General features: G+C 40.0%; 1 protein-coding gene across 2 annotated transcripts in view; it reads left to right on the top strand.

The window, feature by feature from the left end:
- Window positions 1-7330, top strand: part of LOC141442933 (transferrin-like) — a 50327-nt gene that overhangs the window by 8962 nt on the left and 34035 nt on the right. The gene's annotated exons all lie outside the window — the stretch shown is intronic.

Here is a 7330-nt window from a genome sequence, read left to right as displayed (position 1 = left end):
ACTTTCGGCCTTTGCACTATAATGAAGGTCTTGCTATCAAGGACTCTAGCTCAGGGCTTCCCAAACTTATTTATACTGTGACGGCCTTGGGACTATGTCATTTTTTTTACGACGCCCCTAAACCCAACCCCCAAAAATACGATTTATCCTATGAATCTAATCATCAATACACACCTACTTTGTTTTCCCCTAGAACCATGTACCCCAGTTATATCTGGAGCTCTGACGTAACAAATATTTAAAAAAATACAACTGACTTGAGAACTTTTTTTACATCATGTAGACTTTATAGGCTGATAAAATCACCTTCAAAAGCGCCTATATGCTGCGTGATGCCCCCAAACTCCTGGTCCACGACGGAGGTGTCCCTCAGAGCGTCCAGCAGAGTTGTCTTGCCGTGGTCCACGTGTCCCATCACGCAGACCACCGGCGGCCGCGGCCGGAGCGCCTCGGGTGCTGCGGGCGGCGCTGGACCGCGTCTTTGTTCTAAACATTTTTTTTAAACATGCAACTACCGTGAGACTTACTCATATTAAATTATATTGTAACGGATAACTCACTTCTTAGACCGTTTTTTTTTTTAAAATCTGGTGTTAGGTAAACAGGTGGATAATTATTGACCTGTGGTTTAGCAAAAGAGTTGCCTTGCCACGTTATACTATACGTGCTTTAAGCTGAAGTACCAACGAACGAACGCAAATGTAGTTCGGATTTTCGTGGACTAGCAGTTTCATACATTAGACATTTTGAACGAAGGTCAATTGCGAGTCCGACATGATCTTTAAGAATTTCGTACTTTATAAAGTTAGGTTTTTGAAGTTTTGTTTTTATGAATATTATAGGTAAGTAATTAGGAATTTTGCTTTTCGAAACTCAGATTTTCATATCAGCCTTAGTGGAGCCCGCAAAAATATCTGACACGTCTTACCGGCCCTAGAAATTGAGTTGTTTGTGATATTTAAGCACGGTTTGTTGTGTCAGATATTATTGCTGGTGCATTCGATGATTAATGGGGTGGAATATTATATTGCATGACATTTGTTCGGCATCCCTGCCCTACAAAGTTCCATGCATACCTCTTCAACCTCCACTTCCTCATCGGGCCTCGGCACCAGTTTGAACCTGCACCCGGATATCTTCACAATGTCCCGGACGACCTGGGGGTTGTGGATTACTGTGTCGGCCCTGTAATCTATGTCGGATGTCTTGTCTGCAAACTCCAGTACTTTGAATACATGATCTGAAAGATGTGATTGTGTTACGGATCCATCCATTCATTACTGAACATGAATTTTTTTTTTTTTTAACATTGAACAAGCTAATTCAATCGCTTGATAAAATTATGCATATTCAATTTTATGCTAGTGTTATGCTTCTTTATAATTATGCAAGTTTGCTGTTATGCACAATTGTGTTACGCCAAATCTGTTATGCATATTCATATAAGGACAATTAATGTTATGCAAAATAAGGGGTACCTTTAATTAACACTGTCAACCATCAAATGTGGTATAAACCAAAATTAGGTTCATCCTTGAAAAACAGGACTGCCTACTATACTGTGAAGTGGAGTAACATAAAGGCTACAGTTCTATATGGACTAAGTACATACCAACATCCTTCCGGAGCACTTCAGCAATTTCTCTGACCGTCATGTTCCTCCATATTCCTACCACTTCCGTGCCTGCCTTTGGAGAATATCTAATAGCTTGCCTCCCCTGAGTGTCTACAGACTGGATAAAAAAATAATATTACATTAGTAAGAATAAAGAAATTAATGATTCTGAGCCAGTAGCCATTGTCTAGCACTCTGGTTCACAATCTTTTTTTTTTTAATGTCAAGTAATTGGCAAACGAGCATGCGGGTCACCTGATGGTAAGTGATAACCGCTGCCCATGGACACCTACAGCATTATTAGGACTGCGGGTGGGTTGCCGGCCTAAAACGGGGGCTAAAGGGGGAGGGGGTGGAGGGGGGATGGAGGGAGAGGAGTTGGGCCTCCAGATCTCCCACTCACTGTACGAAACACAATAGCAAAACTACTTTACTTCAATTTCTACACTTATCTTATACCATGTGACAGAAAAAAGTGGTGTGTAAAATTGTGATTTCAAGTGTGTAATCAACAAGGCCTCAGCTTTCCATTTATAATGTTCAGATTTGGAATGGTTTGGAAGGTAGTCGATTTTAGAGAACATGCTTAAGTATGCGGGAACTAAAAAAAGTACTGCAATCTAGTCTCATCTGTTTAAACAAAAATCTGAAGTATTGTGCGTTATAAATGGAAAGCTGAGGCCTTATTGTTTAACACCACACATCACATTGTTTTTTTCTAGTCAGAGGTATAACGATGATGGTAGAAATAAAAAGAAAAAACCAAAGAATAACAAAAAAGAAAAAACAAAAAAAAAAGAGAAAAATTTAAAAAAAAAAAATTTAAAGGAAAGAATTGAGAGAAAAAACAAGAAGGAAAGAAATGACGTTACATAGTGCAGGGGTTATTTCAAACTTTCGGACATCCACAATACCCCTGTTAAAGTTTCAGGGACAGCGAACCCCTTAACTAATTAAACCCCCCCCCCCCCAACCCTAACCTCCCAGGAAAAAAGAAAACAATAAAAATAGTCTGTTGAACGAACGAATCAGTCTGCGCGCGCGCCACCATGGTGCCGCACTTGCTTGCCAGTCATTCACGCGACCATTACGTAAAATCTTGTCGCGAAACCCCCTGCCGATTTTCGAATGGCGAACCCCTAAGGGTTCGCGTACCCCACTTTGCGAAACCCTGAGAGTGAAGTATGATTGTAACATCAGAAAGGTAAATAGCACTTTTATTTTTTCCTAACTCTTCTATGTTAGGCACAGATTCCGTGTTCAAATTTGAGCTATCTTTTTTTATTTTCTTTTCAATCAAAATATTTGTTAGGTCATACAAAGTCTGCTGATTTAATAAACACATATGAAGGGGTTAAAGAAAAAAAGTACTGTTTGGCTTTACATTACATAGGTAGGTCAAGTCTAAAAGATATAGACACGGCCAAAGTTACAAAAATATGTATACAACATATGACTTTTATGGACCTAACAATTAACGTATTTTGTTTGTGCTATATACAAATATTTTTATAACTCTGGCCATGTTGATTATCTTTGCACCTTGACTATACTATTTTACCAGTAGTTACTTGAGCTTACTTGTGGTGGATCCTGGGACTGAACACAATTAAGGGAATCCTTTGCTATAGTGATTGATGTGTATCTCTATGGAAACGTTTATAGACTGATTGTTCTGTCGAATTAATGTGTCATTTTAGCTGAATAAAGCCAAGTTTTCTTATTATTGGTTCTCATTTACATATCAATTTATTCAGCTAAAATTTGTATCGAAACGAATGAAGAAAAATAAATCTATCCCAAACATGTCACGCTATCTCCGCCCCGAGCGATTCGAAGACGAACCAAGTGCTCCTGCATCCGATCTAAAATGGACACATTGGTATTTCACTTTTCATAATTTCTTATCCGAAGAATGTACTCCCAACGCCGGAGACTCAATGAAGTTGAAGCTTCTTGTAAATCACCTTTCACCTACAATATTTTCGTACATACGTGCATGCAAAACCTACGACGAAGCCGTTAGTATCTTAGAAAAATTATACGTAAAGCCCAAAAATGAAATACTCGCCAGGCACATGTTGGCGACGCGAAGGCAAAGAGCGGATGAATCAATAAAAGAATATATACAAGCACTTAAACTTCTTGCACTCGAGTGTCATTTTACTAATGTATCGGCAGAAGAGCATCAAAAACAATCAATGAGAGGAGCATTTATAGCGGGTATTAGTTCCCAGAAAATAAGAGAGAGACTGCTAGAGAAGTTAAACCTGAGTCTAGACGAAGCCGTCAATTTAGCAATTTCCCTTGAAGATGCTGGAATAAATTCACAAGCTTTCGGGACCACTAATACACTAAATCTCAATGCCTTACCAGATTCTGAAAGACCAAATAATAACTTAGCGGCATCTACATCCTTTTCATCCGAATTCAAAGAGACGCTGCTTCTTTTGTGGTGGAAATGTTCATCAGCGCATAAAATGTCCTGCAGCTAATGAAAATTGTCAATTGTGTTCAAAAAGGGTCATTTCGCAAACGTGTGCAGATCGAAGCAAACACACACAGCTAACGCGGTAACAGATGACATTATTCAATGTGACAATACACTCTCAGCAATCTCCGCTGCCTCTCCAAGCAGTCTAAGAAAGGCTACTTCACCAATATCAATTAACGGTTTTAAAGCAGAGGCCTTGATAGACACTGGGAGCTCTGTTAGTTTTATAAATAAGAGTCTGGTCGAGATACTCAAAATAAAGGTAAAACCTAGCCGTCAAACTATCACGTTAGCATCTCTCAGTCATGTTTCTTACGTCCAAGGTGTCTGTTACGTAAACATTCAGCTTGAGAAGCATCAATACAAAAACCAACCTCTTCTTATTGTCAACAATCTATGCGCAGATGCAATTATCGGTCACGATATACTTAAATACCACTCTTCTTTAGAACTAGAGTTTGGAGGAAGTCAAGAACCATTACGTATCTGTAACGTCATGGAAGCATCAGTACCGCCGGCATCTTTGTTTACTCACCTGTCTCCTCATACGAAACCAATAGCCGTCCGGTCCAGACGCCATTCCGCCGACGACGAACGTTTCATAAAAGCAGAAGTGTCCAAGCTACTTGAAGATGGAATTGTCGAACCCAGTGTCTCACCCTGGCGAGCACAGGTACTAATTGCCGGTGGAGGTTTACACAAGAAGAGGATGGTAATAGATTACTCCCAAACCATTAATAAATTTACTGAATTGGATGCCTTCCCATTACCAAAGATAGAAGCAATTGTCGCAAAAGCCGCTAAATACAGCTATTTCAGTCAAATCGATTTAAAAAGCGCGTATCACCAAGTACCCATTCTTCAAAAAGAACGAATTTTTACTGCATTTGAAGCAAATGGGAAGCTTTATCAGTTTACAAGAATCCCTTTTGGTGTCACCAATGGTGTAGCGGCCTTCCAGCGCACCCTGAATTATATAATAGACGAAGAACACTTGAGTGGTACGTTTGCATATCTAGATGACGTCACCGTATGTGGAAAGACGAAGGAAGAACACGATGAAAATCTGTCAAAATTTAAGACGGCTGCCGCCAAATACAATCTAACACTAAATGAGAGCAAATGTGTATTCAGTCAAGAAACGATTAACCTTCTTGGTTACACTATACAAAATAATACAATTCGACCTGACGAGAATCGCCTTAAACCACTGCTCGACCTACCAGCACCTGAAAATACGGCCGCATTGAAAAGGGTTTTAGGATTTTTCGCTCATTATTCTAGATGGATACATAATTTTTCAGAAAGAATTAAGCCACTGCTCTCAATATCTACATTTCCACTATCTGAAAGCGCAATCACTTGTTTTAACGAATTAAAAAAAGATATTGCAAAAGCTTCGTTGTCCGCTATTAATGAAAACGCCATGTTCACAGTAGAAACTGATGCTTCGGAAAATGCACTGGCTGCGTCTCTCTCTCAAAACGGGCAGCCTGTTGCGTATTTCTCACGATCTTTGACTGATTCAGAAAGGCGACACTCGGCTATTGAAAAAGAAGCGGCCGCGATAGTCGAAGCATTACGTAAATGGCGCCACTACTTGATCGGCAGGCACTTCCTCTTAATAACAGACCAACAATCGGTAGCGTTCATGTTTAACCAAATTCATTCGAGCAAAATAAAGAATGAGAAAATTGAACGTTGGAGATTAGAGTTGTCTTGTTTTAAATACGACATAGTATATCGTCCTGGCAAAGAAAATATAGTCGCCGATGCATTGACTAGAGTATGTGCAAATATGAACATTAACAACTTAAAAACTTTACATGACAACCTCTGTCATCCAGGAATTGTCCGTATGAATCACTGGGTGCGATCGAAAAATCTTCCGTATTCGGTCAATGACATTCGGCAAATGACTGCTAACTGTAAAATCTGTGCTGAAATTAAGCCCCGTTATGCAAATACACACGGACAACTTATCAAAGCAACGGCTCCCTTAGAACGGCTCAATATAGATTTTAAGGGGCCACTTCCATCAAAGTCAAAGAATAAGTATATTCTAACTGTTATAGACGAGTACAGTCGCTTCCCTTTTGCTTTTGCATGTAAAGACATGACGTCAGCTACTGTCATCAACTGCTTGAATGAAGTTTTTTATACTTTTGGCACACCGATGTACATTCACTCAGATAGAGGAACATCGTTTATGTCTCAAGAAATTACTCAATATCTCGTCTCACTCGGAATAGCTTGCAGCCGCACCACGCCGTACAATCCACAAGGCAATGGACAAGTTGAACACCTAAATTTTACCTTGTGGAGAACCATTCAGTTGAGCCTGAAGTCCAAGGGCCTGGAGATAGCCGACTGGGAACGGGTTCTGTCTTTAAGCTTACATTCGATACGGTCGCTGCTGTGCACAGCTACAAACGCTACTCCCCATGAAAGAATGTTCACTCACCCTCGCAGAAGTCCAAACGGAGTATCATTGCCTGCTTGGCTTACTACCCCTGGACCCATCCTAATAAAAAGAAGCGTGCGCCGTTCTAAATTCGATCCCATCGTGGATGAAGGATATCTGATTCAAAGTAACCCTAATTATTCTCATGTCAGGTACCCTGATGGAAGAGAAGGTACAATTTCCAATAGGCATTTGCACCAATCCCTCAGATGACGAATATTTTTCTACATCCTCCGATGACAACGACGTTACGCCCCAGGCTGTGGTCGAAACATCTGCGCCTGCGAATGACACTGAGGAGGCAACAGCAGCTGAAGAGCCAGGACCATCAGGTACACAGCAATGCGCCGTGCGGCGATCTACCCGAGTCAGGCGCGCACCGGTATACCTGGAGGACTACCAGACATCTTAGGAGGGGTGAATGATGTGTATCTCTATGGAAACGTTTATAGACTGATTGTTCTGTCGAATTAATGTGTCATTTTTAGCTGAATAAAGCCAAGTTTTCTTATTATTGGTTCTCATTTACATATCAGTGATTAAAAGTTGAAAAAAAATATTAAAATAACAAATAAAACATACCTTTTCTTACTTTGATCTTCTCTTTTTGCAGCAAACACATGATACTGCCAAATTGTCTGTCCAAATTTGAGCTAAAGGTACTTTTTAATACTAGCGAATGTTGGCAGTGATTCTCTTTTAACTGATCTAATGGGTAACTGTAATAAAAATAAAATTGCAAATGTTCAACAAATTA

This window comes from Choristoneura fumiferana, chromosome 26 (assembly GCF_025370935.1).
Source record: "Choristoneura fumiferana chromosome 26, NRCan_CFum_1, whole genome shotgun sequence".
NCBI classification, from domain to species: Eukaryota; Metazoa; Arthropoda; class Insecta; order Lepidoptera; family Tortricidae; genus Choristoneura; species Choristoneura fumiferana.
Note: the sequence above shows the minus strand (reverse complement) of the source record. Positions and strands in the feature narration are given on the sequence as shown.